At 36.2% G+C, this 14,897-nt stretch overlaps 2 protein-coding genes across 3 annotated transcripts in view; one reads left to right on the top strand and one right to left on the bottom strand.

Annotated features, from left to right (window-relative positions):
* The window catches only part of LOC106880766 (isoleucine--tRNA ligase, mitochondrial), a 110,368-nt gene that overhangs the window by 45,398 nt on the left and 50,073 nt on the right, over nt 1–14,897 (bottom strand). The window lies entirely within an intron of this gene.
* Nucleotides 1–14,897, top strand: part of LOC106880787 (glutathione hydrolase 1 proenzyme) — an 88,028-nt gene that overhangs the window by 24,392 nt on the left and 48,739 nt on the right. The gene's annotated exons all lie outside the window — the stretch shown is intronic.

Below are 14,897 nucleotides of genomic sequence, written 5' to 3'. Positions count from 1 at the left end.
ATAACTAACTAAATACGTTATTACCTCCGCCTTCGCGAAGGCGGAGGTATTGTTTTCAGTCGTGTTCGTTTATTTGTTTGTCCGTGGACAAGATATCTCAAGAACCGCTGGATGCATTCGGATGCATTATTAATTTGATTGCCGTCAATATATTTTTTTAATTTTTAGCTCCAATATTTAGGCTTCTATGAGGTAAAGGTGACTCCTCCAATGCTTTGGGCCCCCAATCTTGGAGGAGATGGGGTGGGGGCTGAGCTATAGCCCATATTGGTGCAAACATAAATCTGGCCCCGACTGTACCTGTATTTCAAAGGCGAAGCTTTTATACACAGTGTCACACTGATTCTTCTTAAGAAGTACCTGAAAAGTACTGCAGAGTACTCAGCCACATATGCGTGATTTCAATAAGCATGAAGTTCAGTTGATTGAACAACCGAGTAGTCATTGTCGAAACTGACGGAGGACCATTTACTAAACGTCAATTTTTCTTTTAATTCCTGTTGAACAGCAGGCGAGCTGTCGGAATGATTAGCGCACTGAACAAAATGCCAAGCAGCACTTTGTTCGACTGTTTGCGTTCTGTGTTCAAACTCTGTCGAGGTCGATTTGCCTTTCATCCTTTCGGGATCGATATAATAAGTACTAACTGAACACTAGGGACGATGTATTCCGTTTTCTCCCTCCTCCGAAATTGCTGGCCTTGTGCCAGAATTTGAAATTATAATTATTATCATTATTATTAGGTGGTGAGCTGGCAGAATCGTTAGCATATCGGACAAAATGCTTAGCAGCATTTCATCCGGTTCTTTACCTTCAGATTTCGAAAGACTTTACCTTTCGTCTTTTTTTGGATATCAATAAAAGAAGTACCAGTTGAGCACTAGGGGAAGAGGGGGGGGTCAATGTAATTGAAACTAGACCCCCCACCACCACCACCACCACTCCCCAAAATGACAGGTTATCAGCCTACAGAAGAAAGAGAAAAAAGAATTACTGTTTGACCCCAGGTCATCTCTGGTCAAACAAACGTGTAATCAGGAGGCAATTTAAGTTGTGACCATTCTGTTTTTTTCCTTTTCATTTTTGTTTTTCTTGTATGCGCGCGATACACATTCGCAGTACAAGGGAGGTTACTGTGTCATGACTATACAAGTTACTTGTTTCCTTTTGAATAATTAGGTTCGAAATGCTTATAGCTGTAATAAAAAATTAATTATTAATAACCTCCGTACGGAAGTGATACAGGTTTGGTTACCGCATATTAATGCTAAGCTGTCAGTTTTATTTTACAAAATAAGAACTGTAGAGTTATGTACCTTGTATCAAGGTACATAACTCAGCTTGCACTAATAATGTTAGCACATTTCAAAAGCCTTTACGAAGAGACGTAATAATCCTTATCGGCATTATGTATTTATGTGCTGCGGTGGGTGCCAGTGCAGCCACACCCTCTGCCCCTCGCTCGCGCGCTCACACACACATATATATATATATATAGGCGCAGGCGTGGCTGTCAGGGAAGTAGGTTCCAGCAGAGAACCTTGGATTTGGTCGTTCAACCATTCATCAACACCTGCATGCCACCAGAAAAGTCAGCAAATTGGGTCAATCTCCAGAACAGAGTTTTTTTAACCATTTCTGTGACATGTGCATGCTGTTTAAGTAATCAATACCATAAACTTCACATTTCAGCAGCTTGGCACCAGTGACATTGCAACTCATTTCTACAACTGAGTGAACTGAAGCAATGTGAAATAAAGTGACTTGCTCAAGAACACAACACACAGCCCAGTCCAGGAATCAAACTCACCACCTCAACGCTCTAACCACTGAGCCATATGCCTTCACTAAAAAAAAAAAAAAAAAAAACTGAATAAAACATTCATTGTTGTTGTAAATAGCTGCTGGGCTGATTAAAAATCTGATAAGTGCACTTGAAGTAGTATTTAGTTAAAATAGTTATATGTAGCTATATATGTAGAGGTGCAATGGCCCAGTGGTTAGGGCAGCGGACTCGCGGTCATAGGATCGCGGTTTCGATTCCCAGACCGGGCGTTGTGAGTGTTTATTGAGCGAAAACACCTAAAGCTCCACAAGGCTCCAGCAGGGGATGGTGGCGAACCCTACTGTACTCTTCCACCACAACTTTCTCTCACTCTTTCTTCCTGTTTCTGTTGTGCCTGTAATTCAAAGGGTCAGCCTTGTCACACTGTGTGTCACGCTGAATATCCCCGAGAACTACGTTAAGGGTACACGTGTCTGTGGAGTGCTCAGCCACTTGCATGTTAATTTCACGAGCAGGCTGTTCCGTTGATCGGATCAACTGGGACCCTCGACGTCGTAAGCGACGGAGTGCCAACAACAACATGTAGTTATATGTATTGTACTTAATGCATCCACACTGTCAGTAGACAAGTTATTGCAGTATCTCTATGGATAAAACATCTCTTATGGATTTACTGAGTTACAACACAATAAATATCGGAGAGAGAAGATGCATACCAGCAGAGGCTAACGAGAGCATCAGATGCATTTCAGTCTATTCGCTAATTAAACACTGCTCCAATTTTGTATACTGAAATAATAGTGATATATATAGTGCATGAGGAGAGTACAGGGTGTCCTAGAATTAACTTCCTATTTCAGTGAAATTGGATGATTTTTTTTGAAAACTCACTTTTATTTATGTTTATCATGTTTAATATGTGTTAAAAGTGTATAGTTTTTATATTTTTTACAATTTTATTTTCATTCCTTTTCGATCCAGCTTAACTGTCCATGACATTTTTTTTTTTTTTACTAATTTGGCTGCAATCATTTTCTCTACCTCCAACCCCCAGAATGGAGCAATAGTTTAGCTGAACTTAAAGAACACATTCAGTAAGCAGCGCAGGAGAGAATTCCTGAAATGCTTCAAAATGTGTTTCGCAATGCTAAGGATAGATTTAGAATTTGCAGGGATACAGATGGAGCCCATGTTGAAAATTTTCAATGAAGTTTTGACATAAGATTTATAAATCTATTTGTTTTGGTATCGTAATTAAGTAATAACCAAACAAATTCTGTCAGTTTTTTGTTTTTTAAATTTGCCCTATTTCAATGAAACAGATAGTTAATTCTAGGACACCCTGTACAAATAATATGCTTAAGAATGACAGATGAAAGCTGCGATAATGTAAGGAGGATAATTAAGGTTGAGTGAAGCCGAATGCAAGACATAAAATTGCTTTCTCAATCATGACAAGTATACAGTGTTTGAGTGTGAAAAACCTCAGATAGGCAGACAGTTTGTGTATTAAAGGATTTGGTAATTCATCCTTTCATCATTTATAAAGACATATAAATTGCATTCATGTTTAAAGTTCTCAATGAAATATATGTGTGTGTGTGTGTGAGTGTGTATGCATGCATACATATATGTATACACACTCACACACACATATATACGACAATAATAAAGATATGCTATGGCAAAAGTGCAGATGATTTTTTTATTTTCCCTCATGTATATATATATGTATATGTATATACATATATATATACACACACACACACACACACACACACACACACACACAAAACTGGACTCCATTGCTTACGACAATGAGAGTTCCAGCTTGCTTGTGAGATTAATGTGCAAGTGGCTGAGTACTCCACAGACTTGCATACTCCTTCACATACTTCTCAAAGACATGGCTCTTTGAAATACAGGTACTGCTAATTTTTTTCAGCTGAATGGACTGGAACACCGTGAAATAAAGTGTCTTGCTCAAGGACAAAGAATGTGTTAGTTTGATGCTCAGTAAAAAGAGGGAGATTTTAACATTTCAGGCATAACTCTTTGTCAAAAAGGAGAAAGGTAAATGTCCGAAGTAGGAAAAGAAATCACCTACAGTACATGTGTAGTTACATTGCTGAAGTATATAGCTTTTAAGCTGCTGACCCCAAATGGGAAGATCTGCAAACAGATCTCTGACTTGTTTTGAAGAATTTGTTGTTACTGCGTCGCCAAGAGTCATATCCCAATAATGGTCATATTTGTTGCAAAAAATCACATAAAAGAAGACGGCTGAAAATAATCACTGGATTTTGCAATTAATTTCGATTATTCCCAAAATTTATTTCCAACTTACAAAAATTGTTATCATACCAAAAAATTTGTCACAAAATAAAATGTAAAACAAATCACCGAAAACAATTGTGGTAATGAAAACTTGGGAATCCCAAATTTCAGGATTGTAGGTCCAGATTCGGCCAGGAATGTTTTTTAATTTACTCATGCAGTCATTTTTTGTGAATGTTTATGTGTGTGTGTGTGTGTGTGGTGAAGTTTGCATTGTTAATGTTGATATTATATATTTTTTCAACTATATAATACTGTACCAAGGACTTTCTATTTCTTATTCTATTATATACACATATATATATACTCTTTTACTTGTTTCAGTCATTTGACTGTGGCCATGCTGGAGCACCACCTTTAGTCGAGCTAATCGACCCCAGGACTTATTCTTTGTAAGCCTAGTACTTATTCTATTGGTCTCTTTTTGCCGAACCGCTAAGTTACGGGGGCGTAAACACACCAGCATCGGTTATCAAGCGATGGTGGAGGGACAAACACAGACACACAAACATATACACTATACATATATATACATATATACAACAGGCTTCTTTCAGTTTCCGTCTACCAAATCCACTCACAAGGCTTTGGTCGGCCCGAGGCTATAGTAGAAGACACTTGCTCAAGGTGCCACGCAGTGGGACTGAACCTGGGACCATGTGGTTGGTAGGCAAGCTACTTACCACACAGCCACATACATATATATATGTATGTATAATTTCTTGTGTGTATTTATATTTCGTGTAACACAGTTGGAGAAGGCGTTGACGCCACAAATACAGAGTGCAAGTGACAGCAAGAAATTTAACATAAGAGTCTATTTATTGGTCTTACTCGCTTTCTATGATAAATCATATGCATGTACACATATGCACCCATGCACAAAGAAGGAAAATGGTAGTGGTAGCAGTGGTGCTGGTGGCGGTGATGGTGATGGCAGAGCTGATTTATAGATTGCAGTTAACATAAATTATCAATAGTATAATAAATTATCAATAGTATGACCATTTACAATAGAAAACTATTGTAAATGGTCATAAGCATTTGTTCGTATCACACATACATATAAGCAAACATACACACAATATATATATATATATATATATATATATATATATATATGCGGGGCAGGGAATCGTCAATTAGTAATAAAATTAATAATTAACAATTTTGCCGGGTAGCTCAGTATGAAAAAACCTTTTCGGTAAAATCATTTATAATCATAAATATATAGGGATTGACAGTAACCTGCTTCTCCAACATACTGAGAATTCAGAAATAGCAGCCAAAGAACTACTGATTCCAAAACTACAAATTATTACTCTAAATTGATAGCGATATTTTTGATACACACAGAACAAAAAACAGTAGAGAAGAGTAAAAAAAACCACCTGCCTTTTTTACTCTTCTCTACTGTTTTTTGTTCTGTGTGTATCAAAAATATCGCTATCAATTTAGAGTAATAATTTGTAGTTTTGGAATCAGTAGTTCTTTGGCTGCTATTTCTGAATTCTCAGTATGTTGGAGAAGCAGGTTACTGTCAATCCCTATATATTTATGATTATATATATATATATATATATATATATATATATATATATATATATATATATGCATGTGTGTATATATACATATATATAAATATTAAAGGAAATAGAGAAATACAATTGCCATATCAAAAATTTATTTACATTATAATATAATATAAAAAGATATATAAAAAGATATATAATATAACAAATAATTAAAACAAATATAAATCCAACAATTTGTTTCGACTCATAAAACTAAGTAAAATTCTGATTATTTATTTATATACTATTACCTTTTTATGTAAGAAATAGTATAGTTTATAATACATTTGTTTAACATTGGTGTGTGGAGGCACAATGGCCTAGTGGTTAGGGCAGCGGACTCGCGGTCATAGGATCGCGGTTTCGATTCCCAGACCGGGCGTTGTGAGTGTTTATTGAGCGAAAACACCTAAAGCTCCACGAGGCTCCGGCAGGGGATGGTGGCGAACCCTGCTGTACTCTTCCACCACACTTTCTCTCACTCTTACTTCCTGTTTCTGTTGTGCCTGTAATTCAAAGGGTCAGCCTTGTCACACTGTGTCACGCTGAATATCCCCGAGAACTACGTTAAGGGTACACGTGTCTGTGGAGTGCTCAGCCACTTGCACGTTAATTCCACGAGCAGGCTGTTCCGTTGATCTGATCAACTGGAACCCTCAACGTCGTAAGCGACGGAGTGCCATCAAACATTGGTGTATTTAGTTGAATGGATGAATTTTGTTAATTAAAAAATGTTTTTTAATGAATTTAGCGTCTGAGTGAGAGTGGAGTGGGACATCATCATCATCATCATCATCATCATTTAACGTCCGCTTTCCATGCTAGCATGGGTTGGACGATTTGACTGAGGACTGGTGAAACCGGATGGCAACACCAGGCTCCAGTCTGATTTGGCAGAGTTTCTACAGCTGGATGCCCTTCCTAACGCCAACCACTCAGAGAGTGTAGTGGGTGCTTTTACGTGTCACCCGCACGAAAACGGCCACGCTCGAAATGGTGTCTTTTATGTGCCACCCGCACAAGCCAGTCCAGGGGCACTGGCAACGATCTCGCTCGAAAATCCTACAGGAGCCAAGAATTAAGGGTGGATGACATGTAAGGTGATTTTGGGACATGTGAGAGATAGCTGTAATCAGGTGAACATATATTACAAATACATATAAATAAATATATAATGTAAGTATGCATGAAAGAAGGAGTACTGAAAAGCTCCTGCCATTAAAGGTTTCATGAAGGGCCTGGTTGGAGGCCCAACCTTCTGAGTTCTTTTACAGGGCTTAGAAAAACTGAAGAACTGCTGCAATAAGTGTGTGAATCTGAGAGATGAATATGCTGAATAAGATCATAATTAACTAATCCTCATCTATTTTCTTTTACCCAAAAGCCAGGAACTTTACTGCACATCCTTATATTTATGTATGCATGCATGTATGTATTTATTATGCAAAAAGAATTGTTCAACAGCTTTTTTGATTTATGCAGACATAGGTAAATTTGACCTATGCAGGTCTACAAACACACACATACATATATAGATATATATATATATATGTCTGTATATTTGTATGCATGCATTTATTATGTATGTATCTAGGCTGCTCATATCTATTCATTTATCAAACCATATACATACACATGTATATATATATATTCATTTGCATGTATACTTGTAGATGTATGCAAGGACATACAAATATTTCTGTTTACATGACTATATACACTACTTTATTTGTGTGTGTATACATTTTATTTGCTGTTATTGAGGTATTTATGTATTTAGTACTTTTTTTATAGTTTCTTGTCCATGTCCCATTTTCATATTCTTTATATTTGAATATAACCTAATATTACACACACACACACATATGTGCGTATATGCATAAGTGTGTGTGTATGTGTGTGTGTGGATTATTGGCTCTTGAGGCATGTCACATAAAGTTATAAATGAAAGTATTTAAATATTGCATTGGAAAGCCTTTTATGTGATGTATTTGAAAGCCAAAGTTGCAAAATTCTCTTAAAAGTTTATAAAAACTTCTAATGACATCAAAGTACATATGTACGTACGTACATATGTATGTATGTATGTATGTATAAGACACTAAAAATGAGAATGGCGAATTCGTTTCTACTCTAGGCACAAGGCCTGAAATTTTTGGGGAAGGGGCCATTCGATTAACTCAACCCCAGTATGCAACTGGTACTTAATTTATTGACCCCGAAAGGATGAAAGGCAAAGTCGACCTCGGTGGAATTTGAACTCAGACCGTAAAGACAGACGAAATACCATTAAGCATTTCACCTGGCATGCTAACGTTTCTTCCAGCTCACCGCCTTAGAAGAATGGAGAATTGTACATCCTCAAAAGCTGCAGTCATGCTAGGATACTGCCTTGAGGAATTCTAGTCGAATGAATTGATAACAGAGCTTTTATTTTTAAGCCTGGTACTTATTTTACCAATCACTTTTGCTGAACCACTAGGGGCATAAACATATCAACACCAGTTGTCAAGTAGTGCTGGGGGAAAAACACTGACACACACACACACACACACACACACACACACACACACACACACACACACACACACACACACATATATATATATATATATATATATATATATATATACGGTGACATGACAGAAGTAAATCATTTTATGTTTATTCTAACTTGTAAATGTTGGTATTTTTTATTAATTGACATTTTTGTTTCAAGTTCTATATGTGACTGTTTAATCATGCCGTGAACAAAAGAAGCCTTGGAACTCTCTGAATTGCAAAGAGGCCATACTGTGGGTCATTCTGAAGGTGGACATAGCGTAAAATCGCAGAAAACCTTGGGGTCCTGCTTTCTACAGATAATGGAGTAATTGTGCAATTCACCAGAGAGGGGAAGGAGTCCATATCACCTCATCCAGATCAACCAGGGCCCTCTGATAGGACCCTTCTCTTTGCTAAGAGAAGTGTAGAGGATAATCCTCATTGCAAGGCCTCTGACATACCAGAACAAGTTGATGTCAGTCCCAAAACAGCTGTCAGTTATCTCCACAAACTTGGTTATTATGGCAGAGCAGCAAGAAGGAAGCCATTTCTTGAACCAGCCAACATATAAATACAGACATGCACACACACATATATATATGTTCGCATATATATAAATATATGTGTGTGGTACCCTGACAGGACCGCAGATATAGCGACTAAATTTCCTTCAAACTAGCTATAGCCATATTGGAAACAGAAGGACAAATTAGATAATAAGCTCTTAGAAATGCTTTTTTGGTAGATAAGTCAGGCAAACAACCATCTTCCCCACCACCACAACACCATCAATAACAAAACCTCCACAAACATGATTACCAACACATACACACACACACGTGTATATATGATATGTATGTCTATGTGTGTGTGTATGTATGTATATATATATATATATATATATATATATATATATATATATATATATATACAGGGTGTCCACAAGGTCTGGGTACATGGAGTAAATAAAACCATAACATAAACAATTAAATTATCATCATCATCATCGTTTAACGTCCGCTTTCCATGCTAGCATGGGTTGGACGATTTGACTGAGGACTGGTGAAACCGGATGGCAACACCAGGCTCCAATCTGATTTGGCAGAGTTTCTACAGCTGGATGCCCTTCCTAACGCCAACCACTCTGAGAGTGTAGTGGGTGCTTTTACGTGCCACCGGTACAAAGGCCAGTCCAGCGGCACTGGCAACGATCTCACTCGAATGTCTAAGAAAAGTATATGCTAATCCCCGTGTACCCAAACTTTGTGGACACCCTGTACATGATATGTATATATGTGTTTATGCTGTGTGTATGTATATATATATATATATATATATATATATATATATATATATATATATATATATGGAGGGTAATGGGTGTGGGGGTGAGTGCATAAATATATCAAAACATGTCTCAGGTTACATATAGAGAAACTCATAAACTGTACATATCTCAACCCACACACATTGGTGACGATGGTATGTAACCCCCAACACCATCACTGCCACCACTCTCACCACCACTACCAACACCATCTGAACCACAGCACTGTGGCCATCGGGAACATCGACCCCACCCCTTTTTGAATCTCTTAAACCAGTCTTAAATAGGGCAAGGACGGACACTCACATGCTCATGCACATGCACACACACACACACACACATTCACACTTTCTCTCTATAGACACACATGCATGCACACACACACACACACACACACACACACACACACACTCACGCATGCACAGCCACCATCAACAATGCAAATTTCACACTCGATACACAAGTATGCATGCAAATACACTACCCCACTCCACACACACACATTCTCGACACACACATATACACGTGAAACACTCACACAGCGCCACTAATATCATCATTAACAATGCAAACTTCACCACACACACACACACACACACACACACACACACACACACACACACACACACACACACACACACACACACACACACATATAAACGTTCTCAAAAACACTTTAAGAAGTCAATGAGCAGACTTGTATACAATGAAACAACCAAATTTTAATACTTGTCTGGCTATTGTTATGAATCTATTAACCCACATTCATTGTCTTGCACACACACACACACACACACACACACACACACACATTGCCTCTATAAAATTTATATCTCTTATACGTTGCTTTTCCATTTCTGTTTTCCAGTGAGGGCTGGGCTTGTATCTTTCACTTTTATTTTAGTGACCCCCACCTTGGGGTTTTGTCAAACAAATTGACCCCAGTACTTGTTTGTTTGTGTTTTGTTGGTTTCTGTTTTCTGTTTTTTTACTCTGGGACTTATTCTAGCAGTTACCTTTTGTTGAACTGGTCATCAAGTGGTGGTGGTGATGGGGGATGGACACAAACACAGAGACATACACACATATGTAAATATATATATATATATATATCAAAATATATATGCTGGATGGTGAGCTGGCAGAAGTGTTAGCATGCCAGGCGAAATGCTTAGCGGTATTTCATCTGATGTTACGTTCTGAGTTCAAATTCCACTGAGGTCAACTTTGCCTTTCATCCTATCGGGGTCGATTAAATAAGTACCAGTTATGCACAGGGGGAAAATATAATCATCTTTGTCCGCTCTATGTTTAGCCCCCTGTAAGCAATAAAGAAATAAATATATATATGCTGGACTGCTGAAATATACATTTTTTTTTTCATTCTCTCTCTGTTTATTTTCTCTTATTCCTTTCTGTTGAAGAGCGTAGGCTTGAAACATAAAAGACCTTTTTTATTTTCCCAAGCATCAAACTAATACACTTGCTTGTTGGTCATACACCTGTCTTCATCTTTTGTTTATCTATAAATTTCAACTGTATATATATATTCGCCATGATAGATCGCTAGCCCCTAAAACTTTTTCTATTTTCTCTCCCTGTTTATTTCTGTGTTCCTTTCTGTCGAAGAGCATAGGCTCGAAACGTAAAAGACTTCCCGAGCGTTAAACTAAAACATCTGTCTGTTGTCTAAACACCTGTCTTCGTCTTTTGTTTTGTTTTGTAAATTTTCACTATATATATGCAAATAGATGCAGATTTACACAAACCATATTATCTACACAAATAAAAGAGACAAAAATGAAGTGAAAAGCCAAAAGAGAAATGTCCCAGTTAACTTATAAAGAGAAGAAATAAAAGAGAAATAGGATAGAAGCATAATTAAATCTGTGTTGACATATTAAATGAATGATACATTAAATAGAGATAGTTAGACAAGTAAATAGTGTTATGTATATAATGGGCACAGGTATGGCTGTGTGGTTAACTGCTTTCTTTCCCAACCACATGGTCTCATGTTTAAGTTCCACTTCATAGCATCTTGAACAAGTGTTTTTTTTTTTTTAAATGTTGCTCTGGGACCAATCAAAGCCTTGTGAGTGGATTTGGTAGACAGAAACTGTGTAGAAGCGCATTATGTGTGTGTGTATACATGGATGCATGTGAGCATGCGTATTTGTCTCCTTGTCTATACACTGCAAGATAGTTGTAAATGAGTATCACTGTCATACAAGCATGTGGAGGCACGTGGCCTTGTGGTTAGCATGTTGGACTCATGATTGTAAGGTTGTGGTTTCGATTCCTGGACCGGGTGACATATTGTGTTCTTGAGCAAAACACTTCATTTCATGTTGCTCCAGTCCACTCAGCTGGAGAAAACGAGTAACCCTACAAGGGACTGGTGTCCCATCCAAGTGGGGAATATATATGCCATAAAACTGGGAAACCAGCCCTTGTGAGTCGGTATGACTTGAGAAGGTAACTTTACTTTACAAGCAGTATCATGCCTTTACAATATTTTGCAAGCACATGTGTGGGCATCAGGAAGTATTAGCTTGCTTGGAAACAGGTGAGGGTTGGCACTACGAAGGGCATCGAGCTGTGGAAAATCTTCCTGAATACCCTCAGTCCGATGCATACAAGCAGGAAGAAGTGGATGTTAATTGATGATGAAAACAATGATAATACATGGCTCAGTGGTTAGGGTGTTGGGCTCACAATCATGAGGTAATGAGTTCAATTCCTGGACCGGGCTGTGTTTTGTTTTCTTGAGCTAGACACTATATTTCGCATTGCTCCAGTTCACTCAGCTGTAGAAATGAGTTGCGACATCACTGGTGCCAAGCTGTATCGTCCTTTGCTTTTCCCTTGGATAACATTGGTGGCATGGAGAGGATGGGTGACTACAGGTCTTCTATAAACAACCTTGTCTGGACTTGTGCCTCAGAGGGAAACTTTCTAGGTGCAATCCCATGGTCATTCATGACAAAAGAGGGTCCTAGAATATTAGTCACCTACAGGTCAAATATGATAGAACTGTTCCATGATGAAAGCATTCCAGCCATGACCATCTACTTTTAATTTCAGGACTAATGTACGACAACTACTTTATCACATGACATCATTTTATAAGCCAGTGAGGTCTTGATGTGATTCTGAGGGAGATGTGACTACCATGTCTAGTAGATGGCATGGCCACATACAGGCTTATTGTATTTGTGTGTTTGAAAGGAATTGATCAGGTGTCAGTATTCATATAGAGAACCTATTTAGTAATTGTTGAAGGGGGCACCCATTGAAGGGGACACGCATGAGAGTGTCGCACACACACCACCACCACCATCACCTCCTCACTCTCTCAAAATAATTAGTGAAAATTGCTGCTGTTATCTACATCTGGATGTCATTAATTGATGCAAATTGATGGAAAGATTAATGACAGAAGTTGCATGAACTAGAATTGGGTGGGCGACTGTGATGGTGGTGGTGGTGGTGACGGCAGTGGTAGTGGTAGTAGTGATGGCAGTAGCGATGGTAGTGGTGGTGGTGGTGATGGTGGTGGTGACGATGGTAGTGATGGTGGTGGTGGTGACGGCAGTGGTGGTGGTGGTGACGGCAGTAGTGGTGGTGGTGGTGGTGGTGACATTTGTATACTGGTCATGCTTCAAAAACCCTGCAAAGAATTCGTGCCAAATCTGACCTTGCCTGTGCTTGTGCCATGCAAAAACCCACAAAGTCCACTCTGCGGGGGCAGTTGGTAATAGGAAGGGCATCCAGCTGTAAAAATCCTGCTAGAGCAGTCACAGAAGTCTGCTGCAGGCTTCTGCCTAACCGGTTTTCCCTTAAAATTGTTGGCCCTGTGCCAAAATTTGAAACCTATATTGTATACTTTTACTTAGTATTAATTAAATTAAATGCAATTAAGACCAAAAAAAACAACTAATTATATTTAGTAAAGCTGTGAGGCTTAGATGAAAAAATGTATAGAAGTAAACAAACCTGTTTTGATTTTTCTTCAATTTTGTTATTTAGGAAATGGGTGGAAAAGTCAACTGGCCATCATTGTTTGGCTGAGTTTAGTGCAGCAATTGCACTTGTCTCAACCCAGGACATATATAAGAATGTATATATTTATAAACCATCAGATTAGATTACATCTCCTGATGATCCCCCATAAACTTGCTCTAGCATCCGGCATGCGAAGCTTTTAACAAGTAGCACTTGCATCTGCAGGTTGTTCGCAAAAAAAATACACACACATACACATATGCATGCACACACACACAGATATATATATATATACACTCATATAAATACACACATGCACGCACACATACACATATATACACTCATATAAATACACACATGCACGCACACATACACATATATATATACACTTATACATACAAACACGGATATATAGAAATATGTGTATATGTATATATATATATATATATATATATATATATGTATATATATGTATATGTATATATATATATGTATATATATGTATATGTATATATATATATGTATATATATGTATATATATGTATATGTATATATATATATGTATATATATATGTATATATATATATGTATATATATATATATATATATGTATATGTATATATATATATATATATATATGTATATATATATATATATATATATATGTATATATATATATATATGTATATATATATATATATAGTATATATATATATATGTATATTATATATATATATATATATATATATATATATATATATATATATATATATATGTATATGTATATATATATATATATATGTATATATATATATATATATATATATATATATATATATATATATATATATATATATATATATATGTATATATATATATATAGTATATATATATATATATATATATATATATGTATATATATATATATATATATATATGTATATATATATATATGTATATATATATATATGTATATATATATATGTATATATATATATATGTATATATATATATATGTATATATGTATATATATATATATATGTATATATATATATATATGTATATATATATATATATGTATATATATATATATGTATTATATATATATGTATATATATATATATATGTATATATATATATGTATATATATATATATATGTATATATATATATATATGTATATATATATATATGTATATATATATATGTATATATATATATGTATATATATATATATATGTATATATATATATATATGTATTATATATATATGTATATATATATATGTATATATATATATTATATAGTATATATATATATG

Source organism: Octopus bimaculoides, chromosome 24 (assembly GCF_046866305.1).
Source record: "Octopus bimaculoides isolate indiv1 chromosome 24, ASM4686630v1, whole genome shotgun sequence".
Taxonomy (NCBI): Eukaryota; Metazoa; Mollusca; class Cephalopoda; order Octopoda; family Octopodidae; genus Octopus; species Octopus bimaculoides.
This window is presented reverse-complemented; position numbering and strand designations above follow the sequence as displayed.